Source organism: Mobula hypostoma, chromosome 11, assembly GCF_963921235.1.
Source record: "Mobula hypostoma chromosome 11, sMobHyp1.1, whole genome shotgun sequence".
Classification (NCBI taxonomy): Eukaryota; Metazoa; Chordata; class Chondrichthyes; order Myliobatiformes; family Myliobatidae; genus Mobula; species Mobula hypostoma.
Window position 1 is genome coordinate 81,746,834 of NC_086107.1, and position 26,199 is coordinate 81,773,032.

At 45.6% G+C, this 26,199-nt stretch overlaps 1 protein-coding gene across 2 annotated transcripts in view; it reads left to right on the top strand.

The window, feature by feature from the left end:
• LOC134353873 (serine/threonine-protein kinase BRSK2-like) overlaps positions 1-26,199 on the top strand; it is a 288,528-nt gene that overhangs the window by 81,288 nt on the left and 181,041 nt on the right. The window lies entirely within an intron of this gene.

Consider the following 26,199-nt stretch of genomic DNA (forward strand, 5'->3'; position numbering starts at 1 on the left):
CTGCCACCTGATTTCTGAATGGACACCGGACTCAGGAACATGACCTCACTTACTTTTCTTTTCTCAATTTGCACTAATTATTTAATTTTACTTCTTAAATACATAAATAATTCTTACCGTTTTTATTATTGTGTATTGTATACACTGCTGCTGCAAAACAACACATTTCATGGCATACACCAGTGATATTAAACCTGATTCTGATACTTAAGCAGAAGTTGAAAGGACCTTTGTTAGTAAAGGCGTAAGATATCATGGAAGATGACAGGATATTGGCGTTGAAAGGGTAAATAAATCAGCTATGATGGAAGGACGGAGCATACTCGATGGGCTGAATAGCCTAATTCTCCTCCTATATCATTGTTAGTGCAGGTTGCGTGCGATGGAGATCACTCACTGTGTACTGAGAAAGGTTTGGTCTATACAGTGTGGGGACAGTTACTTATATTGTGCGGGATTATATTGTACTGGGACAAAGTGTGGGGTTTTTACAAGAACCAGGTTTGGAAGTTGAGAGGGTGAATGGAGAGAGAAAATTAACATTGAGAGTAAACTGGCTTGCAATACTTTTACACAGTACTGTACGTGGATGGGAAAGGTTCAAAGTTCTAACTAAGTTTATGATCAAATTATGTTTGTTTTACCATATACTCCTTCGCAGGCATTTATAGGGAAAAGTAGAATTTTATGAAAATATAAATGAGCTAGGAGTTAAAAACATCAAAATGCAAAAGAAGACAAGCATTGTACTGCTGCCACAAAATAACGAAGTTCTTGACATGTATCAGTGATAATAAACCTGATCTGATTCTGATTCTAAACTGTGCAAATACAAATTATCCTGAGAACAGGAATGGTAAAGAATCCTTGAAAGAGCACCTGTAGGCCGTAGAATCTGTTTGGAGTGGTGGTGAATGAAGTTATCCATGCCAGTTCAGGAGCCTAATGCTTCTAATCTGATGCCTGGTGCTGTGGTTTAGAGAGATACAGGCCAAGTGTGGGCAAATGGGGCTAGCATAGTCAGTATGGACCAGCTGCGCCGAAGGGCCTGCATCTGTTGTACGGCTGGAGACTCTCAATAGCATGAGCTTCTCTTGATACGTAAGAGGAATAGTGGGTAGCTAAGGTTTAGTTAAGATTTTAAGAGGGCCTGGGTCACTGGGTTTGGAGGTCCAAGGGAATCTGGAAGTTGAAGCCCGAAGGTCAGACCCATAGTCGGTGAGTCCTGGGGCAAAGTCCAAAGTTGGAGACCTGATATCTGCGGGTCTGGGATCAAGGACTGGAGGCCCAGAGGTGGCCTGACTATGTAAGGGTGGGAAAGGTGTTATGTTTTGTGACTTCGAAATATTAAATTTATTCAAAGGAAGACATGAAGAGTCCAAAATATGGGTGTAACTTCAAATTTTCCTTAAGCGAGGTGTGCACTTATTACGTGGTAGCGCAATGACACGTGCAGTAGATGTATTTGTACATATAGCCCATAATGAATTCTTTAAGGAACAATAATACTTAATCAATATTCAAAGATCCAAAGCACATTTATTATCAAAGAATGTATAAGTTATACACCTTGAGCTTTGTCTGCTTGCTGGCAGCCACAAAGCAAGAAACCTGAATAACCCAATTTAAAAAAAGAAAGATCAAAAATCACTGTGCAGGGAAAGAGGGAAAAACCCCACAAATTATGCAAACAACAGAAACAAGCCAACGGCGTTCCGAGCCAGAATGAGTCCCCAGGTTCGCTCCCGGAGCAGCCGGAGTTGGCGCAAGCCTCGATTGCAGTTCATCACACCAGTGGAGCAAAAACGACAGCAGCCGGATCCATTCACAGCCCTGGAGAGAGGACAGGAGAGTGAGCAAAATCAGCCCGACCCTCACTCCGGTACTGACACTCGGTCTTATAGTCTATCTGGGCCGGCATCTAAATTGTCCAAGTACTGGGCAGTGACTCGTTCTAGGACACAAACCCTGGTGCCACGTTAAGTTTGGGCCGTCCAGCATTCTCAATCTCACCAAATTGGCTTAGTGCTTCGAGTGATGCAACCTTGCACCCACATTGACTCCTCTCCAAGTCACTCATTCCATCTCCAACAATGAGACCAACTCCGTCTGTGACCCCGGCTCGAATGTGTTGCACCTCACAATGCCCCAGCACGGTCTATCCCCTGAACCAGCCTCGCCCCTGCCTGCTTCTTCCCTGTCTGCACAATTTGCTTCAGGAAAGATGTTATAAGTAATGTTTTAAGTCAAACTTCTTGCCTTTCGAACTACTAGTAAGCTGTTGCATGCCTTTGGTAGCACCATGTTAAACTCGGTCAAGCAATATTGTTGTTCGTCCATCGTACATCGAGGAGGACCTCGACACCATTATTGATGGTGTCGAGACTAGCGCGTGACTTGGATTTAAGTGAGGGAGAGTTGCGCAGCGTCAGCCTCACTCTCTCTTCCCAATTCCCATCTGGGTCCAGTGGCAAGACAGAGTCTAGACGGCTGGAGATGGGACTAGGCGCAGTGGATGACCAGGATGTCTTCTGTGTCTTGTCCTGCTCTACACGTTCCACGACGCTTGCAGAGACCGCCTTCTTGACCGTTGGACCTTCCATTGGTCTCGTCCGCTCAATCCGCCGGAGTCTGTCTTCACATGCTGGGATAGACAACTCCCTATCTCACCGAGGGTTTGAGACCCGTCGGCTACCCTCACCTGGTTTAGCCGGCTTGTCGAAGCCATTGCCCGGGGTGTGGCCGCTGTCGCATGCAAACAGCTACGGGGAGCCACAGGTGAGAACTGAGTGCCAGGTGGGGACCAAAGGTGGACTAACCGCCTTGAAAAGGACGCGACGTGTTCCCCCACCAGAGGTGCTACCCCTCCCTGACACCCCATACACCAATATATATATACAAGATTACTCAAGTATAGCTGAAACATTAAATACACATTTAACCCCTGTTTAGCTATAAACTCCAACTCAATAGAGAATGCATCGCAACTGTATACACAGTATCCTATATAATACAACTACTATATACAGACATCTACAGTACAGGAAATTTTAAATTGTCTCGTTCAGGCCCGAAGGTTTAATCACTGTGGAGAATTTTTTACTCTTGTGGGATAACATCTTTCCTAACAAGGGGGATCACCCTGCTTGGCAGATGATACTTGTGGCTGTGAAACAACCTCAGGGTCTGGGGTCTCCTCCATGGAGTTGTAGGAGTTGACTCTGAGACTGCAGGAAGTGGTTCTGACAGATCTGCACACCTTTCTTCTCCTTTTCGCTCTTTGGATCTACTTTGATCCCTTTTTCTTTCTCTTCATGTCTTCCCTCCTTTTCTTCTTCTAGTTTGTGCATCTTGACCTTGGGAAAGTGCATTTAGTTTACTGGAGTATTTGCTTAGTAATCCCTCTGTTGCTCTCTTTACAATCTGATATTTCGTCTTGGTTTCCTCATCCACAACATCATCTGATGAATCCTCTGTATCTATATCTCCATTGACTCCATTCTTTTTGACCTTCCATTCAGCCAGCTGGGCTTTGTTCTTTGCATCTATTTTTAAAGCAGCTTTTAGTCTCCCACTTGAAGTTCATGCAATAAGCTTAATGCACGCAGAGTAGATCTTGGTTCTTTATACTCACTGAAGTTGAATGCTTGCAACTTTCCTGAAGCTTGTTGAACTCTTCCAGCTTAGAACCAAGTTATATTTCACAAGTAACTGCCTGATTAACATATCAGAAGCTTTCTCAGATAGGTTGCCTACAAAAACTGTTGTAGACAGACCACTGCTTTCATCACTTTCACACTTCCTCTGAGCAGCTTGGTCCTTGGGTCCAATATGCTTTCTAAACAGAGGCACAGAAGTTGGCACCAACACCTGTTTGTCCTCTGTTGAGCAACGGTTCATGGTGTTTGGTATGGAGACCCAGTACCTTTCTTAATTCACTTTCGGTTGGCTTCATTGTGGGGAATGTGGCATGCATCACTGAACATTGATGGTTTTCCTGTTTTTACCATATACAAGCTCAATGTGGCTTGTTGGTTGTTGTATTTCACTGTTAAGAATGTCATTTCCACAGGAGTTATCTTTTCTCCAGTATAAGTTCTTAGTTGGATCTCTGCAGACTTCAGTTTAGTATAATTGAAATGCCATTCAAACTCATTTTGTGGAATGATTGAAACAGCTGAACCAGTGTCCAATTCCATTTTAACTAGTTTGTTGTTCACTTCTGGCATTAGCAATATTGCTTGTCTATTATTAGTTTTCATATTGTAAATCTCAAGGCTACATAGTCCTGTGTCACTCTCATCGATAACATGCAGATTAGTGCTCTTTGTAAAACTGCAGCTTGGCCTTTTACCTTCTTCTCTCACTTGAGTAGACCATTCTTTTTTTGTTGGCCATACATGCTCTTTTGTCTGTGTCCTACTTTGCTGCATTTTCTGTAAGTTTTGCCTTAAAATCTGCATTTGTTTGGTGTATGTGAGCCCCTGCCACAGTGGTGACAGTATTTGTTTGGCGAGGTCAGTTTCTGTTTAGACATTGCAATTTTGTTTTTGCTCACTTTCATTCCCAACCTTGACTCAATTGTATCTCTGTAATTTCCACTGAAATAGCAATATCCACTGCTCGTTGGTGCTTCAGTTAGGAGCTATTTTTGAATGCTTTCATTTAAAATTCCACAAATTAAACAATCTCTCAGTGTATCATTAAGCCCATCACTGAACTGACAGTGGTCAGACAATCTCTTTAATTCAGCCGTACACTGAAATGGACTTCCTTTTGATTCTGTTTATGAAACCTAAAGTGTTCTGCAATCAACAATGGCTTTCTCAGTGTTCCTGCATCACTTTTACAATGGTAGCAAATCTCATTTCTGATGATTTGGTTGGAGCAGTCAAACTTCAAAGCAAACTGTATTCCTTCAAAGGTTTCAAAGATACATTTAATGTCTGAGAAATGTGTACAGTATACATCCTGAAATGCCTTTTCTTCGCAACCATCCATGAAAACAGAGGAGTATCCCAAAGAATGAGCAACAGTTAAATGTTAGAACCCCAAAGTCCCCCCCAGCTCCCTTCCCTCCCGTGCATAAGTGGCAGTAGGCAACAATCCCCCCTATACCCACCAGCAAAAAAAAGCATCAGCACCTGTCACCAAGCACTCAAGTGTGAGCAAAGCAACAGTAAAGACACAGACTTGCAGTACTCCAAAGTCTACGTTGTTCACCCGGTAATCGACACACCACAGGCAATATCTCTCTCCCTAATAAGGGAGAAACACATGTCTCCATTTCACAGCGAGAGGGGAGAGATAACAAACAACTCGCTGGTTTACTATGTTAAAAGTCCATTACATCTCTTTTTTAGAGCTCAGTGCCCAAAGATCTCGAGTCTCTGGGCACACAGCCATAGGTATTCCAACTCCCCCGATGACACATGGGTCTCCTGCTGTGACACCGACCTTCGATCCACCCATCTCCAGAGCCACGAGATCCTAGGCCTCCAAATCTGAGCTCTTGGCGTGCTGACAACGGCCAGTTATGAAACCCTGAGAGCGGGTCCCAATCCTGCAAAGAACTGTAGTCAGCGTGTAACTCCAGGTCAGGGTCTTCAAAAGAACCCTGAAAGGGAAAAATAAAAATATTAAAGATGGAAATAGAGCTGTTTCCAAAGATGTAAGCAAAGGAGTCGTGGTTTAGTGCCATCATCACTGCGCTCCACCTCCTTTAAACCTAATACATTTAGCCAAGTAGACATTCGGTCCTCATTGGTTATTTCATTTGCTTCAAACTACTGTTCCAATAGCTCAGTATACATGAGCCAGTTACCTGTTGTGTAATTAAACTTGAAAATCTTTCTGATGTAGCCAGCCATCACTGATTTTTAAAAATTGATTATTATCATCTGGTACTCTTTATGAACCCATGAAGTCTTTTGTTTTCTGGCTTAAAAAAAAACTCGATCATGTCTTCCCTTCTGAAGACAGTCTCTCCACGTGCTGGGCTGTTTCGCCATTCTTTCACAGCTCTATTTTTAGTTCGAACATCTTGTTCTGCTTTAACAGGTTGGTAGTCGTCTCAGATTCATTTTGAAAACACCTTGATGCCAATGTTATGTTGAACAACTTCAAAACATTAGATTTATTCAAAGGAAGACAGGGTAGTCTGAAATACGGGTATAACTTCAAACTAACTAAGCGAGGTGCACAACGTATCGCGAGGTAGCGTGATGACGAATAAAATTGACGTACACATAACCCGTAATGAATTATTTAAAAGGACAATGCTTAATCAAACAATGCATACACAAAATTACTCAAATACAACAGAAATATTACATACACAACAAAAGGGGCTTGTTTCGTTGTTGCTTGTGTTGTTCTTTTGAACATTGAGGGTACATTTTATTGGCATTGAAATGTGTGGCGACACTCGCGGGCTGCCTTGGGTGTGCTGGTTGCTAACGCAACAGCGCATTTCCTGCCAAAGGGTCTCAGCCCGAAACGTCGACTGAACTCTTTTCCACAGATGCTGCCTGGCCTGCTGAGTTCCTCCAACATTTTGTGTGTGTTGAGCGCATTTCATTGTATATTTTGATGTATATGCAGTATAAAAATTTTAAACCACTTTTTATAATGCCATTTACATTGTAAGTACATGCTGGTACTTATGTATTTATGCACCATTTTATTCTAAATCAATACGCAAACCTCTAAGATTACTTTTTTATATAATTCTTTATTCTTATAATAGTGGAATGTGCCATGATGAGGCAACACCTTAAATTCATCTGGATAGACTCCGGCCTAATATCGATTTCTCCTTCCAGTAAAAAAATTCCCCCCCCCTTCTATTCCCCACACTGGCCTCTCACCGGCCTATCAGCTCCCCGTGCCCCGCTTCCTTCCCTTTCTCAATGGTCCACTTTCCTCTCCCATCACATTCCTTTCCTCTCCGGCCCTTTACCTCTCCTACCCACCTGGCTTCACCTATCACCTTCTAGCTGTCCTCCTTCCGCTCCTCCAACCTTTTTATTCTGTTGTCCTCCCCCTTCCTTTCCAGTTCTGAAGATGGGTCTTGACCTGAAATATCAGCTGTTAATTCTTTTCCATAGGAGCTGCCGACCTGTTGAGTTCTTCCAGCATTCTGGATTTCCAGCAACTGCAGAATTTCTTGTGCTTCTAGTTGTTGAATGTTGCTGTTTTTTGTTGCGCTCTGGCCAACACACCACAGCAAATTCCTAATCCATTAATCCTAATCAATTATTTGGCAAATACGGTTGACCCTTGACCCTTGAGAAATGAATCCAAATCTGATTGTGGGCCCTCAGGAGAGTGAAAATGTGGAATTGAGAAAAGTAAAAGCAAGCAGGAATGTGAGCAAATAGAAAGAATCCCTATTACTGATCCAAAAAGGTTACATTAACAAATCAAGAATATCACTGGTAAAAAGCTCCTCTGTTCTTCAGGTGGATGTTTGAAAGCAAAGGATGCTACCATTATCATGGAAAAAGATGAGATTATGAACAGATGGACCGAGTATATTCAGGAATTGTTTGAAGATGGTTGAGGTGAAAAACCCGAAATTAAGAAAAACATTGAACGTTCGACAAGTATTTTAAACCTGAAGTTCATAATGCAATAAATAAGATGGAGAAAGGAAAGGCAGCAGGTCCTGATGAATTAGTAATAGAACAAATTATCGCCCTTGAAGATTATGGAATTGAAAAACTTACTGATTTAATCAATGACACTTATGAGACTGGAATAATACCAGAAGAGATGAAAAAAATCAGTATTTTTCACTCTTCCTAAGAAACCTGGAGCAATAGAATGTGAGTTACGTAGGACCATAAGTTTAATGAGTCACATCACTAAGATACTTCTAGGAATTTTGATGACAAGAGCTAAAAGTAAGATACAAGCTGAAATAGGTAAAGAATAATGTGGTTTTGTGAAAGACAAAGGTACAAGAAACACGATATTGATGTTAAGGATACTATCAGAATGAACTATTCAAGTGCAAAAAGATTTGTTTGTTTTATCGACTACACAAAAGCATTTGATAAAGTGAAGCACAATAAGTTATTTTAAGTATTACAGAAAACTCTAGATCTAGATTCGAAAGACCTCCGCTTAATCAGAAATCTGTACTGGGAACAAACTGCTGATGTAAGAATAGATGGAGAAGTGAGTCAGTTTACGAAAATCAAGAGAGGCGTTAGACAAGGGTGTGTTTTCTCCCCTGATTTATTTAATGTGTACAGTGAACCAATATTACAAAAAATAAGAGACATTTTGGGAATCAAAGTTGGCGGTGAAAACATAAATAATTTCAGATATGCAGATGACACTGTGTTAATTGCAAGTACGGAGGAGGAACTACAAAACTTAATTGATATAATTGTTGAAGAAAGTGCAAAAATGGGTCTATCTATCAATTGCAAAGAGACAGAATGTGTGGTGATATCCAAAAAAAAGGAGAATCCTATCTGCAGGCTGAGAATAAATGGAGAAGACATAAAACAAGTGCAGAACTTTTGCTACTTAGGAAGCTGGGTGACATCAGATGGCAGGTGCGACATGGACATCAAAAGAAGAATAGGGATGGCAAAAGACACCTTTACGAGAATGAAGTGTATACTGACCAATACTAAACTAGGCATGACAACCCGCCTCAGAGTACTGAAATGTTGCGTTTATCCAGTTGTTATATGGATGAGAATGTTGGACAATATCTAGTAACATGAGGAAACAAATTGAAGCAGCAGAGACGTGGTTTTTGAGGAGAATGCAGAGAATATCATGGACAAAACGAATATCTAACAAGGATGTCATGAACAGAGCAAGCACAAAAAGAGAAATAATGTATGAGATCATGAAAAGGCAACGTAAGTTCATAGAACATAGAACATTACAGCACAGTACAGGCCCTTCCACCCACATTGTTGTGCCGACCCTTAAACCCTGCCTCCCATATAACCCCCGCACCTTAAATTCCTCCATATACCTGTCTAGCAGTCCCTTAAATTTCCCTAGTGTATCTGCCTCCACCACTGACTCAGGCAGTGCATTCCATGCACCAACCACTCTCTGAGTAAAAAACCTTCCTCTAATATCCCCCTTGAACTTCCCACCCCTTACCTTAAAGCCATGTCCTCTTGTATTGAGCAGTGGTGCCGCTGGCTATCCACTCTATTCCTCTTAATATCTTGTATACCTCTATCATGTCTCCTCTCATCCTCCTTCTCTCCAAAGAGTAAAGCCCTAGCTCCCTTAATCTCTGATCATAATGCATACTCTCTAAACCAGACAGCATCCTGGTAAATCTCCTCTGTACCCTTTCCAGTGCTTCCACATCCTTCCTATAGTGAGGCGGCCAGAACTGGACACAGTACTCCAAGTGTGGCCGAACCAGAGTTTTATAGAGCTGCATCATTACATCGCGACTCTTAAACTCTATCCCTCGACTTATGAAAGCTATCACTCTATAAGTTTTCTTAACTACCCTATCTACCTATGAGGTAACTTTCAGGGATCTGTGGACATGTATCCCCAGATCCCTCTGCTCCTCCACACTACCAAGTATCCTGCCATTTACTTTGTACTCTGCCTTGGAGTTTGTCCTCCAAATTGTACCGCCTCACACTTCTCCGGGTTGAACTCCATCTGCCACTTCTCAGCCCACTTCTGCATCTTATCAATGTCTCTCTGCAATCTGCGACAATCCTCTACACTATCTACAACACCACCAACCTTTGTGTCGTCTGCAAACTTGCCAACCCACCCTTCTACCCCCACATCCAGGTCGTTAATAAAAGTCACGAAAAGTAAAGGTCCCAGAACCGATCCTTGTGGGACACCACTAGTCAGAACCCTCCAATCCGAATGTACTCTCTCCACCACAACCCTCTGCTTTCTGCAGGCAAGCCAATTCTGAATCCACCTGGCCAAACTTCCTTGGTCCCATGCCTTCTGACTTTCTGAATAAGCCTACCATGTGGAACCTTGTCAAATGCCTTACTAAAATCCATATAGATCATATCCACTGCACAACCCTCATCTATATGCCTGATCACCTCCTCAAAGAACTCTATCAGGCTTGTTAAGACATGATCTGCCCTTCACAAAGCCATGCTGACTGTCCCTGATCAGACCATGATTCTCTAAATGCCTATAGATCCTATCTCTAAGAATCTTTTGGACATATGATTGGGAAAGAGGAGTTAGAATGCATGGTAATTATGGGAAAGATTGAAGGGAAGAAAGCAAGAGGAAGACAAAGACAAATGATGGTGGAGACAGCAGCCAGAGAACTGGAAATGAATACCAATGAATTGATCCACTTGACCCGAAACAGGAGTGTGTGGGCCATGGCAGTCAAAGCTCAAACTGGGCATGGCACCTGATGATGATGATGATGAAAAGCAAACAGATGGCAGATAACTTAAACTAATACTCTACAATGGAGGGCATTGCAAACATCCAAAGGATAACAGGTGGACTGGTTTCAAATAGCATGGAAAAGATTGTTATTGTCCCACTCTCGTTCCCATCAGGGAGAAGACTACTTAGCATCCACGCCAGTAACTGTTGAGTGGCCGTACATACAGTACATAAGATTAGCTTACATACATATAGGCAGCTATAGTGATGCTAAGAGCAAGAGTTCAAAGTTCAACGTAAATTTATTATCAAAGTACATATATGTCACCATATACAATGCTGATTCATTTTTGTGGGCATCTCAGTAAATCTATCGAATAATAACCATAGGAGAATCAATGCGGAGCAAGAATGCAGTGAGTGAACGGCTGATTTTCAGAGCCAAGGCAGTTTTTACCACTTGGGGTAAAAGAGAGGCAAGACTGTGCAGGTGCGTGATGTCTGCCAGTAGAGTGCGAAAGGTTTAAAAAGAAGACCGCCATATCCATCGGGCAGCATTCAGAGCGGGCAGTAGAGTGAGAGGCAGCAGTGTGATAGGGCTTTGGCTCAACGGGCTTAGGTGGTAACGGGACGAGGTGAGGTAGGTTTAGCAGTGTTATTTGCGGAAAGGTGGAAGTATGTGTGTGAGGCCAGTTTTCTGTGCTCGGTGTCGGATGTGGGAGATCCTGGAGACTCCCAGCCTCCCGGACGGCCATATCTGCACCCAGTCTGTCGAGCTGCAGCTCCTAAGGGACCGAGTTAAGGAACTGGAGATGCAGCTTGATGACCTTCGCCTGGTCAGGGAGAGTGAGGAGGTGATGGAAAGGAGTTATAGGCAGGTGGTCGCACCGGGGCCACGGGAGACAGACAAGTGGGTCACGGTCAGGAGGGGGAAGGGGAAGAGTCAGGTACTAGAGAGTACCCCTGTGGCTGTACCCCTTGACAATAAGTACTCCTGTTTGAGTACAGTTGTGGGGGACAGCCTACCTGGGGGAAGCGACAGTGGCCGTGCCTCTAGCACAGAGTCTGGCCCTGTGGTTCAGAAGGGTTGGGAAAGGAGGAGGAAGGCAGTAGTGATAGGGGACTCGATAGTTAGGGGGTCAGATAGGCGACTCTGTGGACGCAGGAAAGATAATGGGATAGTAGTTTGCTTCCCAGGTGCCAGGGTCTGGGATGTTTCAGATCGCGTCCACAATATCCTGCTGTGGGAGGGAGAATAGCTAGAGGTCGTGGTACATATTGGTACCAATGACATAGGTAGGAAAAGGGAAGAGGTCCTGAAAAAAAGAGTACAGGGAGTGAGGAAGGAAGTTGAGAAGCAGGACCTCAAAGGTAGTAATCTCGGGATTACTGCCTATGCCACGTGACAGTGAGAATAGGGATAGAATGAGGTAGAGGAAGCCAGAGAGTGGTGGTAGAGAATTGCTTCTCTGAGTGGAGGCCTGTGACTAGTGGTGTGCCACAGGGATCAGTGCTGGGTCCAGTGTTATTTGTCATCTATATCAATGATCTGGATGATAATGTGGTAAATTGGATCAGCAAGTTTGCTGATGATACGAAGATTGGAGGTGTAGTAGACAGTGAGGAAGGTTTTCAGAGCCTGCAGAGGGACTTGGACCAGCTGGAAAAATGGGCTGAAAAATGGCAGATGGAGTTTAATACTGACAAGTGTGAGGTATTGCACGTTGGAAGGACAAACCAACGTAGGACATACAGGGTTAATGGTAAGGCACTGAGGAGTGCAGTGGAACAGAGGGATCTGGGAATACAGATAGAAAATTCCCTAAAAGTGGCGTCACAGGTAGATAGGGTCGTAAAGAGAGCTTTTGGTACATTGGCCTTTATTAATCAAAGTATTGAGTATAAGAGCTGGAATGTTATGATGAGGTTGTATAAGGCATTGGTGAGGCCGAATCTGGAGTATTGTGTTCAGTTTTGGTCACCAAATTACAGGAAGGATATAAATAGGGTTGAAAGAGTACAGAGAAGGTTTACAAGGATGTTGCCGGGACTTGAGAAACTCAGTTACAGAGAAAGGTTGAATAGGTTAGGACTTTATCCCTGGAGCGTAGAAGAATGAGGGGAGATTTGATAGAGGCATATAAAATTATGATGGGTATAGATAGAGTGAATGCAAGCAGGCTTTTTCCACTGAGGCAAAGGGAGAAAAAAACCAGAGGACATGGGTTAAGGGTGAGGGGGGAAAAGTTTAAAGGGAACATTAGGGGGGACTTCTTCACACAGAGAGTGGTGGGAGTATGGAATGAGCTGCCAGACGAGGTGGTAAATGCGGGTTCTTTTTTAACATTTAAGAATAAATTGGACAGATACATGGATGGGAGATGTATGGAGGGATATGGTCCGTGTGCAGGTCAGTGAGACTAGGCAGAAAATGGTTCGGCACAGCCAAGAAGGGCCAAAAGGCCTGTTTCTGTGCTGTAGTTTCTATAGTTTCTATGGTTTCCAGAGGATAAATGCGTGGCTGAGGGATTGGAGCAGGAGGCAGAGATTCAGATTTCTGGATCACTGGGACCCCTTTTGGCCTGTACAAAAAGGACGGGTTGCATTTGAATCCCAGGGAGACCAATATCCTGGCGGGGAGGTTTGCTAAGTCTACTGGGGAGAGTTTAAACTGGAATTGTTGGGGGGTGGCAGCTGAATTGAAGAGACTGGGGAAGAGATGGTTGGCTCACAAATAGAGAAAGCTTGGAGACATTGTGAGAGGGAGGATAGGCAGGTGATAGAGAAGGGACGCGCTCAGACCGAAGGTTTGAGATGCAACTATTTTAACGCAAGGAGTGTCGTGAACAAAGTGGATGAGCTTAGAGTGTGGATCAATACTTGGAGATATGATGTGGTGGCCATTACAGAGACTTGAATGGCTCAGGGGCAGGAATGGTTACTTCAAGTGCCGGGTTTTAGATGTTTCAGAAAGGACAGGGAGGGAGGCAAAAGAGGTGGGGGCATGGCACTGCTGATCAGAGATAGTGTCACAGCTGTAGAAAAGGTGAACACCATGGAGGGATTGTCTACAGAGTCTCTGTGGGTGGAGGTTAGGAACAGGAAGGGGTCAATAACTTTACTGGGTGTTTTTTACAGGCCACCCAATAGTAACAGAGATATTGAGGAGCAGATAGGGAAACAGATCCTGGAAAGGTGTAGTAATAACAGAGTTGTCATGATTGGAGGTTTTAGTTTCCCAAATATTGATTGGCATCTCCCTAGAGCAAGGGGTTTAGATAGGGTGGAGATTGTTAGGTGTGTTCAAGAAGGTTTCTTAACACAATATGTAGATAAGCCTACAAGAGGAGAGGCTGTACTTATTGGGAAATGAACCTGGTCAGGTGTCAGATCTCTCAGTGGGAGAGCATTTTGGAGATAGTGATCATAATTCTATCTCCTTTACAATAGCATTGGAGAGAGATGGGAACAGACAAGTTAGAAAAGTGTTTAATTGGAATTATGAGGCGATCAGGCAGGAAATTGGAAGCTTAAATTGGAAACAGATGTTCTCAGGGAAAGGTACGGAAGAAATGTGGCAAATGTTCAGGGGATATTTGTGTGGAGTTCTGCATAGGTACGTTCCGATGAGACAGGGAAGTTATGGTAGGGTACAGGAACCGTGGTGTACAAAGACTATAATAAATCTAGTCAAGAAGAAAAGAAAAGCTTACGAAAGGTTCAGAGAGCTAGGTAATGTTAGAGATCTAAAAGATTATAAGGCAAATAGCAAGGAGTTTAAGAAGGAAATTAGGAGAGCCAGAAGGGGCCATGAGAAGGCCTTGGCGGGCAGGATTAAGGAAAACCCCAAGGCGTTCTACAAGTATGTGAAGAGCAAGAGGATAAGACATGATAGAATAGGACCTATCAAGTGTGACAGTGGGAAAGTGTGTATGGAACCAGAGGAAATAGCAGAGGTACTTAATGAATACTTTACTTTAGTATTCACTACGGTAAAGGAACTTCCAGCAGACTGAAAAGCTTGAGCATGTAGATATTAAGAAAGACGATGTGAGGGAGCATTTGGAAAGCATCAAGTTGGATAAGTCACCGGGACTGGATGAGATGTACCCCAGGCTACTGTGGGAGGCGAGGGAGGAGATTGCTGAGCCTCTGGTAATGATCCTTGCATCATCAATGGGGACGGAAGAGGTTCTGGAGGATTGGAGAGTTGCGAATGTTGTTCCTTTATTCAAGAAAGGGAGTAGAGATAGCCCTGGAAATTATAGACCAGTGAGTCTTACCTCAGTGGTTGGTAAGTTGATGGAGAAGATTCTGAGAGGCAGAATTTATGAACATTTGGAGAGGTATGGTATGATTAGGAATAGTCAGCATGGCTTTGTCAAGGGCAGGTCGTGCCTTACAAGCCTGACTGAATTTTTTGAGGACGTGACTTAACACATTGATGAAGGTAGAGCCGTAGATGTAGTGATTATGGATTTCAGCAAGGCATTTGACAAGGTACCCCATGCAAGGCTTATTGAGAAAGCAAGGAGGCATGGGAGCCAAGGGGACATTACTTTGTGGATCCAGAACTGGCTTGCTCACAGAAAGCAAACAGTGGTTGTAGACAGGTCATATTCTGCATGGAGGTCGGTCACTAGTGGTGTGCCTCAGGGATCTGTTCTGGGACCCCTACTCTTCCTGATTTTTATAAATAACCTGGATGAGGAAGTGGAGGGATGGGTTAGTAAATTTGCTGATGACACAAAGGTTGGAGGTGTTGTGGATAGTGTGGAGGGCTGTCAGAGGTTACAACGGGACATTGATAGGATGCAAAACTGGGCTGAGAAGTGGCAGATGGAGTTCAACCCAGATAAGTGTGAGGTTGTTCATTTTGGTAGGTCAAATATGATGCAGAATATAGTATTAATGGTAAGACTCTTGGCTGTGTGGAGGATCAGAGGGATCTTGGGGTCCGAGTCCATAGGATGCTCAAAGCAGCTGCGCAGGTTGACTCTGTGGTTAAGAAAGCATACGGTGCATTGGTCTTCATCAATCGTGGAATTGAATTTCGGAGCTAAGAGGTAATGTTGCAGCTCTATAGGACCGTGGTCAGACACCACTTAGAGTACTGTGCTCAGTTCTGGTCGCCTCACTACAGGAAGGATGTGGAAGCCATAGAAAGGCTGCAGAGGAGATTTACAAGGATGTTGTCTGGATTGGGGAGCATGCCTTATGAGAATAGGTTGAGTGAACTCAGCCTTTTCTCCTTGGAGTGACGGAGGATGAGAGGTGACCTGATGGAGGTGTGCAAGATGATGAGAGGCATTGATCGTGTGGATAGTCAGAGGCTTTTTCCCAGGGCTGAAATGGTTGCCACAAGAGGACACAGGTTTAAGGTGCTGGGGAGTAGGTACAGAGGAGATGTCAGGGGTGAGTTTTTTATTCAGAGAGTGGTGAGTACGTGGAATAGGCTGCTGGCAACAGTGGTGGAGACAGATACAATAGGGTCTTTTAAGAGACTTTTGGATAGGTACATGGGAGCAGAAAGATAGAGGGCTATAAGCTATAGATAGCTTAGGTGTGGCGCGTGGCCAAGTGGTTAGGGCGTTGGACTAGCTATCTGAAGGTCGTGGGTTCGAGCCTCAGCCAAGGCAGCGTGTGTGTCTTTGAGCAAGGCACTCAACCACACAATGCTACAGTCTACCCAGCTGAGAATGGGTACTGGCAGAAATGCTGGGGGTTAACCTCGCGATAGACTGGCATCCTATCTGTGGGGGGGGATGTCTTGTACTCTCAGTCGCTTCACGCCACGGAAACCGGCGTAAGCACCTGCCTGATGGGCCACAAAGCTCGTGACAGACTTTAACTAATAGGTAAACCTAGTAATTTCTGTTTGACACAACTTTGTGGGCTGAAGGGCCTGTATTGTGCTGTAGGTTTTCTATGTTTCAATGCAAGACTGCCCAACTTGAGCTTCCAACCACTGTGCAAAGAACCACAAATGGTGCAAATGCAAAAATAACCATAATAAGTATTTAATAAATATTAAGAACATGAGATGCAGAGTCAATAGGTTGTGAGAGCACTTCAGTGAGTGGGCAAGTGACGTTGAGTGAAGTTATCCATGCCGGTGCAAGAACCTGATTGTTGAAGGATAAGAGCTATTCCTGAACCTGCTGGTGTGAGTGCTGAGGTTCCTGTGCTTTCTTTCTGATGGCAGCAGTGAGATGAGAGCATGTTCTGGGTGGCGGGGGTCCCTGGTGATGGATGATGCTTTCCTGCAACAGCATTTCATGTAGATCTGCTGAATGGTGTGGATGGCTTGACCCGTGATGGGCTGGGTCATATCCACCATTTTTTGTAGAATTTTCCATTCAAGGGCATTGGAGTTTCCATACCAGTCAATATAGTCTCCACAGCACATCTGTAGAGGTTAGTCAGTTTTAAATCTCGGCAAACTCCTCAGGAAGTAGAGGCACTGCCATGCTTTCTTCGTACCTGAGCATAAGGTGACTCTGACAGGAACTGATAAAGTGACGAAGTGACTCTTGGCAAGAGGAACTCTTCTTGGTGGCAGCAGGGCCCATGAAAGCCAGTAGAACAGTGACTGTATCAGTGTAGGTGTAAGTGTGGCATCCTTGGGAAGAAGGGCAGGAGGCACAATGTGAGAATTCATAGACCTATAGGGTTAACCTCTGTCATTGGCAAGATGCTGGGCGCCAGGTTAATTGAAAGGCCTAGACAGGGCAGTCATGGAGAGGATGTTTCAATTATGGGACGGTCTGAGGTCAGAGGGCACATCCTCAAACTAGAAGGTCGTCCCTTTAGAACAGAGATGAGGAAGAGTTCCCTCAGCCAGAGAGTGGCGAAACTGTGGAATTCATTGCCACAGGTGGTTGTGGAGGCCAAGTCATTGGGTAGAATTAAAGCAGAGGTTGACAGATTCTTGATTAGTCAGGACATTAAAGGTTACGGAGAAGACAGGAGAATGGGGCTACGAGGATAATAACTCAGCCATGATGGAGTGGCTTAAGTCTGCTCCTATGCCATTTGGCACTATAATCAAGGAAAAATAGTTCTTTGGAGAAACGTAATGAAATCAAACAAGCTGACATGATGTTTAGAAGGGAAATAAATCCTGTTTGACAAGCCTGCAAGAATATTTTGTGGATATTACAACCTGAGACGATAGAAGGTAACTTGATAATTAAAGTGTGTTTGTGGTTTCTAGTCATCATCAAAGGATACTGCTCACAGTAACATAAAGAGCTTGTGTTCAAACATCGAACATTACAGCACAGTACAGGCCCTTCAGCCCACAATGTTGTGCTGACCCTTTACCTGACTCTAACCCTTACCTCCCACGTAACCGTCCATTTAGCTATCACCCATGTGTTTATCTAAGGGTTTTGTAAATGTCCCAATTTATTTATTTTTATATATATCTGCCTCTACCATCACAGTGTAGGGCAGGGGTTCCAAACCTGGGGTCCACAGCCCTCTTACTGAATGGTATTGGTCTACGATATAGAAAAGGTTGGGAGCATTCTATGCACCCACTGCTCTGTAAATAACTTACCTCTGATATTCCCCCCCCCCCATACTTTCCTCCAATCACCTTAAAACCTACATTCAATGACTCAGAAACAACTTCTTTCCCTCCATTATTTCTGAATGGTCCATGTACCCACGAACACTATCTCGTTATTCCATGTATATGTATTTTTATCTAGCAGTGATCTATAACTCTTTACACTGTACTGCTGCCACAAAACAACGAATTTCTTGTGGAATAAGCCAGTGGTAATAAATCTGATTCTGACTAGGTGGGCATGGTGCAGGTGAACTGGTGGGTTTGTATCATCCACTCAGCCTGTGTCCCTGTCTGTCCTTGACCTTCTGCATTGCCCCACACCTCCACCCCCAGTCCCTGTCCCACCCCTCCCTTGAATACACCAGCACTCCTTCCCATTCCCTCTCTATCGTCGTGTACAGTCTCAATCTGAAATGTCACCATAATAAATGGGTCTTTTTCTGACTGGAAGGAGGGATCTGCGCTTGCCTGTCCAAACTGTATTATTTCTATTAATGACCGGGAGGAGAAGGCAGAATATACAGACACATATTTTGCTGATGACACATACGTTAGTGGAAGGCCGTGTTGTGCTGTGGATATTTGGACCCTGTAACTGGATACGGAGAGGTCACGTGAATATGGAAAAGCTTGCTGGGTGGAATTTATTGTAGGAAAGTACGAGTTCATTCAGATACAGATTTATTTGTTACACATACATCAGAACATTGAGACATACAGCGAAATGCTTCAACAACCAACAGAGTCGGAACATAGAACAGTACAGACACTTTGGCCCACGATGTTGTGCTGACCTTTTAACTTACTCCAAAATTAATCTAACCCTTCCCTCCCACATCGCCTCCATTTTTCTTTCATCCACGGTGGTACAATTACAATGTTTAAAAGACAGGTGGTTGGTTAAGAGAGGTATAGAGGGGTGCAGCCTGTATTGTGAGTAGTTTTGGGCCCTTTATCTAAGGAAGGAGGAGCTGGCATTGGAGAGAGGGGGTTGATGAGAGTGATCCCAGCAATGAAAGGGTTAATGTATGAGGAGTTTGATGGCTCTGGGCCTGTACTTCTGGAGTTTGGAAGAATGAGGGGGATCTCATTGAAACCTATGGAATACTGGAGGGTCTAGATATATGTTGCTGCCACGCCTCTGGTGCCAATATGGCATGGCTCCAATGTCCTAACCCTAACCCGTATTTCTTTGGAATGCTGGAGGACACTGGAGCTCCCGGAGGAAGCCCGTGTGGTGACAGCGAGAATGCACAGACTCCTTATGGGCAGTGGCAGGAATTGAACGCCGATTACTGATTACTGGATCTGTGAATGCAATGCTACCCAGCCATCTGGCACGATGTCAATGTACTGATGTGACGTCTTTGAAACACTGTCATAGTGCCACCATGATGAAAGGAAAATGGGGGTGGGGATATGTGGGATGAAATATCTACAGTTCTGTGCAAAAGTCCTAGGAACATGTATATAGTTGGGGAGCCTGAGACTTCGGCACAGTACTGTAGAGTGGAGTGGAGACCGAGTTCGTAAATCTGCTGGGAGCAAGGGATGCTGGGAATGGTGAGGGTGGAGTGCTGAGGGAGGGGTGAGGTTTAGAGAAGGAGGAGTGAGGGTGGAGTGCTGAGGCAGTGGTGAGGGTGGAGTGCTGAGGGAGGAGTGAGGGTGGAGTGCTGAGGGAGGGGTGAGGGTGGAGTGCTGAGGGAGGGTTGAGGGAGAAGTGAGGAATAGAGGAGTGGTGAGGGTGGAGTGCTGAGGGAGGGGTGAGGGTGGAGAGCTGAGGGAGTGGTGAGGGTGGAGTGCTGAGGGAGGGGTGAGGGTGGAGAGCTGAGGGAGGGTTGAGGGTGGAGTGCTGAGGGAGGGTTGAGGGAGAAGTGAGGGATAGAGGAGTGGTGAGGGTGGAGTGCTGAGGGAGGGGTGAGGGTGGAGTGCTGAGGGAGGATTGAGGGAGAAGTGAGGGATAGAGGAGTGGTGAGGGTTGAGTGCTGAGGGAGGGGTGAGGGTGGCGTGCTGAGGGAGGGTTGAGGGTGGAGTGCTGAGGGAGGATTGAGGGAGAAGTGAGGGATAGAGGAGTGGTGAGGGTGTAGTGCTGAGGGAGTGGTGAGGGTGGAGTGCTGAGGGAGAGTTGAGGGAGAAGTGAGGGATAGAGGAGTGGTGAGGGTGGAGTGCTGAGGGAGGGGTGAGGGTGGAGTGCTGAGGGAGAGTTGAGGGAGAAGTGAGGGATAGAGGAGTGCTGAGGGAGGGGTGAGGGTGGAGTGCTGAGGGAGGGGTGAGGGTGGAGAGCTGAGGGCGGGTTGAGGGTGGAGTGCTGAGGGAGGATTGAGGGAGAAGTGAGGGATAGAGGAGTGGTGAGGGTTGAGTGCTGAGGGAGGGGTGAGGGTGGAGTGCTGAGGGATGGTTGAGGGTGGAGTGCTGAGGGAGGATTGAGGGAGAAGTGAGGGATAGAGGAGTGGTGAGGGTGGAGTGCTGAGGGAGAGTTGAGGGAGAAGTGAGGGATAGAGGAGTGGTGAGGGTGGAGTGCTGAGGGAGGGGTGAGGGTGGAGTGCTGAGGGAGGAGTGAGGGTGGAGTGCTGAGGGAGGGGTGAGGGTGGAGTGCTGAGGGAGGGTTGAGGGTGGAGTGCTGAGGGAGGGGTGAGGGTGGAGTGCTGAGGGAGGAGTGAGGGTGGAGTGCTGAGGGAGGGGTGAGGGTGGAGAGCTGAGGGAGGGGTGAGGGTGGAGTGCTGAGGGAGAGTTGAGGGAGAAGTGAGGGATAGAGGAGTGGTGAGGGTGGAGTGCTGAGGGAGGGGTGAGGGTGGAGTGCTGAGGGAGGGTTGAGGGTGGAGTGCTGAGGGAGGGGTGAGGGTGGAGAGCTGAGGGAGGGTTGAGGGTGGAGTGCTGAGGGAGGGGGGAGGGTGGAGTGCTGAGGGAGGGTTGAGGGTGGAGTGCTGAGGGAGGGGTGAGGGTGGAGAGCTGAGGGAGGGTTGAGGGTGGAGTGCTGAGGGAGGGGTGAGGGTGGAGTGCTGAGGGAGGGGTGAGGGAGTGCTGAGGGAGGGTTGAGGGTGGAGTACTGAGGGAGGGGTGAGGGTGGAGAGCTGAGGGAGGGTTGAGGGTGGAGTGCTGAGGGAGGGTTGAGGGTGGAGTGCTGAGGGAGGGTTGAGAGTGGAGTGCTGAGGGAGGGGTGAGGGTGGAGAGCTGAGGGAGGGTTGAGGGTGGAGTGCTGAGGGAGGGGTGAGGGTGGAGAGCTGAGGGAGGGGTGAGGGTGGAGAGCTGAGGGAGGATTGAGGGAGAAATGAGGGATAGAGGAGTGGTGAGGGTGGAGTGCTGAGGGAGGGGTGAGGGTGGAGAGCTGAGGGAGGGTTGAGGGTGGAGTGCTGAGGGAGGGTTGAGAGTGGAGTGCTGAGGGAGGGGTGAGGGTGGAGAGCTGAGGGAGGGTTGAGGGTGGAGTGCTGAGGGAGGGGTGAGGGTGGAGAGCTGAGGGAGGGTTGAGGGTGGAGTGCTGAGGGAGGGTTGAGAGTGGAGAGCTGAGGGAGGGGTGAGGGTGGAGTGCTGAGGGAGGGGTGAGGGTGGAGTGCTGAGGGAGTGTTGAGAGTGGAGAGCTGAGGGAGGGGTGAGGGTGGAGTGCTGAGGGAGGGGTGGGGGTGGAGTGCTGAGGGAGGGGTGAGGGTGGAGAGCTGAGGGAGGGTTGAGGGTGGAGTGCTGAGGGAGGGTTGAGAGTGGAGTGCTGAGGGAGGGGTGAGGGTGGAGAGCTGAGGGAGGGGTGAGGGTGGAGTGCTGAGGGAATGGTGTGGGACAGAGAAGGAGTGCCAGAGGTTGGGGGTGGTGCAGGTGCCCCCCAGCTGTGAGACACCAGACAAGGTCATTTGATTCTAAACAGTTGGTTTATTGATCATTACAGAATGTCTCTCTGTGCTTGAATGTCTGATATATACCTCAGACTCTTGTACAGTACGGTATATGAATGGCACGCGAACAAAAATTCTCAGTGCACCTCTGTACATGTGACAATGGCAGCCCAATTTAGATTTGCACAACGTGCCACGTTTCTCCCCTCTAGTGGAATTGAGTGTAGCTACTCATCTCCTACCATCCCGCACCACAGACAGAGACTGCAAGATGTGAATACAGCAATAAACTGCCTGTAGCAGGACAAGGAGCCCTAATGGTTCATGGGTTATTGACCGAAACAACATTCCCTCTCTCTTTTTTTATAGCTGCAAGGACCGACCATTGCTCCGAGCAGGAAATATTTAACAGCCTGAAATATGCGTGGTACTTTATATAAAAGAAAATCCCAGCTGCAAGGCAACGAAAGCTATGTGCCCGGGAGCATTTCAGTTACGGCGCAGCTGTGCACCCACACAGCTTAGAGGGAACAGTGGACCAGAGGACATGCTCAAGGGCTTGTCCTATTGCTGGAATACTGAGGGATCAACATTGTGGACCTGGTTGAACTTGCTGTATTCCATAAGAAATAGGAACAGAATTAGGCCATTTGGCTCATTGAGTCTGCTGTGCCAGTCCATTGTGGCTGATCTATTATCCCTCTCAATCCCATTCTCCTGCCTCTCCCAGAAACCTTTGACATCCTTACTCAAGAACCTATCAACCTCCACTTTAAATATACCCAATGCCTTGACTTCCACAGATTCACAACCCTTTTGGCTGAAGAAATTCCTTTTCAAGCCTGTTCTAAAGGGACATCCTTTTATTCTGAGCTGTGAGATTCTGAGATTCGTCTTCTCTGGATAGCCATGGAAGTCGTTGAAAGAAAAGACGTCAGCCGCCGCCCCCACACACAAAAAAGAAACAGAAACTTGCAAATCCCAGACCCCCAACCCTCTCCCTTGCAAAAAAAAATTAACAGGTTGCCCACAAGCGAACAAAAACAATGACATCAAACACCAAATCCCCAACTCCTCTCTCGCACACAAAAAAACTAACAGAAATCACCCACAGGGAAAAACACTGACAAGAGCATCAACCCCAAATCCCCAACCCCTCAGTCGCACAAAAAACTAGCATATTGTCCATCCAGAAAATTGCAGCTTGAACGTCAACCCCCAACCCCCAACATGCATATTGACAACAAGGAAGATGTGACAGAAAACTGAAGGAGACCAATATGAACTACAATATGTACCGATCCAAACGCTGCTTAAGTATACCTGCTTCAATCACTTCCTGTGGCAGATAATTCCAGATACGTACTCACCATCCTTTTACTGGGTATTTTAGCTCATGTCCCTTTTAAACCTTTCTCTCTCACCCTAACTCTGTGCGCCCTTGTTTATACCTTGTGTCAGCTCAAGCTCAGGTTTTAATTATCATTAAGACATACATGAATATAGCTAAATGAAACAGGTCCAGGACCAAGGTGAAAACACATTATCAACAGCATGCAGCACCTAGCACCCAAGTGTGGACAAACAAGGTCAGCAAAGTTTGCCTCATTATAGGAAGGAAGCAGAAGCTTTAGAGAGGTCTCAGATCAGGTTTATTATCACTGACAGATGCTGTGAAATTTGTTGTTTTGCAGTAGCAGTACAGCGCAATACATAAAAGCTGATACTAGTTGCACTAAAAAATGTTAAAACAAGCAGTGCTGAAAGAGAACAAAATAGTGCAACAGTGTTCAGGCTTCATGGATCATTCAGAAATCTGATGGCTGAGGAGAAGAAACTGTTCCTAAAATGTTGAGTGTGTGTGTTCAGGCTCCTGTTTCACCTCCTTCATGGTAGCAATGAGAAGAGGGCATGTCCTGGGTGGTGGGGGTCCTTGATGATGGATGCCGCCTTTTTGAGGTATCACCGTTTGAAGATGCCCTTGATGCTGGGGAGGCTGGTGTCCATGGTGGAGCTGGCTGAGATCACAACACTCTGCAGCCTTTTCTGATCCTGTGCAGTGGCCCCTCCATACCAGACAGTGATGCAACCAGTTAGAATGCTCTCCACAGTACGTCTGTAGAAATCTGCTAGAGTCTTTGTGACATACCAACTCTCTTCAATCTCCTGATGAAATATAGGTCCTTGGTGTGCAGTATCTTCTTTGTAATTGTGTCAATATGTTGGGCCCAGGGCTTCAGAAATGTTGACCCTTCCTGCCTGGATCAGAGAGCATGTTTTATGAGATCAGTTTGAGCGAGCTGGGCTTTTGTCTGGAGCGAAGGAAGATGAGAGGTGTCTTGATGGAGGAGTACAAGATGCTTAGATCGAGTGGACAGCCAGTGCCTTTTCCCCAGGGTGGAAATGGCTGATATGAAGGGCATAATTTTAAGATGACAGGAGGAAAGTGTAATAGGGATGTTAGAGTATTTTTACACACAGTGGTGAGCACATGGGCCGTGTCACCAGGAGTGGTGGTAGAGGCAGATACATTACAGACATCTAACAGACTCATAGATAGGCACATGGGTGAAAGAAAAATGGAGGGCTATGAGGGAGGGAAGGGATACATTGATCTTGGAGTAGGTAAAAATGTCAGCACAATATTTTGGGCTGAAGGGCCTGTGCTGTGCTGTACTGTTCTATGATAGATGAATTCAAGTGGGAGGTGCTGAGATTCATTGAGAAATGCTGAATTACTGGAAATGCGGAACTACGTAATGAAGTGAATCGACAGTGAATCTGCTTTTCCATATGACTGTACAGGTGCAGCCTGTAAAGCCAGTAAAACATTGTTACTCAATTCAATCCTGACCTCTGGTGTTGTCTGTGTGGAGTTTGCAAGCTTTCCTTTTGATCCTGTGGGTTTTCCCCCAAATGATCTGGTTTCCTCCACTATTCCAAAAATGTGTGGGTTGGTTATTCAATTAGTTAGTGTGTGGGTTGGAGATCAATTAGCCATTCCAAAAATGTGTAGGTTGATTGACCAATTAGCCAATGTAAACTGTAGCATTTGGTGGGGGTGGGGGGAGTTGATGGGAATTTGTGGAGATTAGGTCAAACTTTCAGAAATCTGATTTAACATAATTTTTTTGTAATTTTTTAAAGTATCTTTCAAGACAGCAATGTTAATAACAGGGATACAAACATCTTCAGGAGTAATGGTTAGGAACAGTGTCAAGTTGATTGAAAGGATCAGCTGTCTTCAAAGAAACTGTTTACATGAAACCTCTCTGCAGTCATCCAACAGAAACACTGTCTGTAAGAACACAGCTGCTGGTTCACCTTGGGAGGCCACTTAAGAGATTTGCTTTGGAAACTGATAAGGCACATTTTTTTATTGACACGTGAAATATTTTATCAAACAATGTAATATTGGTTAATACTTCAATCCATCAAAGCCAGCCATTAGATGTAGGACAATCTAATTTAAAGATAAGCATTATCTTTATTTGTCGCATGTACATTGAAACATACAGTGAAATGTATTGTTTGCATCAATGACCAGTGCACCCCAAGAACGTGCTGGGGGCAGCTCACAAGTCTCGCCAGGCTTCCGGCACCAACACCGCATACCCACAACTTACTGACCTTAACCCGTACGTGTATGGACTGTGGGAGGAAACAGGAGCAGCTGGAGGAAACCCACACGGTCACGGGAAGATCGTACGAATTCCTTACAGACAGCAGCAGAAATTGAACTGGGATCGCAAGCACTGAAAAGCATTATGCTAACCGTTATGCCACTGTGCTTTCATTTATTACCATGGCAACTACACAAGAGAAGACAATAAATAAATGTTCATGGTAATTGACCATATTTAAAACTGTTCATTTACAAACTGTGGAAGAATTAGTTTGCAGAAGTTTATCAGGAATGGAACTTTGCATCACCCAGACACTTCTTGAATGTGGAAAGATTTGCTGTACATTGTTCAAATAAGGTAACATTCCTGGGCATTCTGTTTGAGGTACCATGTTTAAATTTTTACAGCCTAGTCAAATAATACCCACCTACAATCCCCAGAGAATTTATAAATCTCTGGGACCTGGCACTGCTCTGTGCTAGGAATCCAATAACACTGGGAAGATTTGGTTCATTTTGGGAATCCTGATTGGCTGAGAATTGATTGACAATGGTTGCCAACTGGCATTGGTGGCACATTAACGCAACGATTAGTGCAGTGCTTTACAGCAGCAGCGTGTGCGTTTGGTGTTCAATTCCTGCACTGTCTATAAAGAGGTTGTATGTTCTCCCTGGGACCATAAGGGTTTCCACCGGGTGCTCTGGTTTCCTCCGACATTCCAAAGATGTACAGGTTAGTAGGTTAATTGGTCACAAGGTGTAATGGGTGGATGGGGAGGGCCTGTTACCTTGCT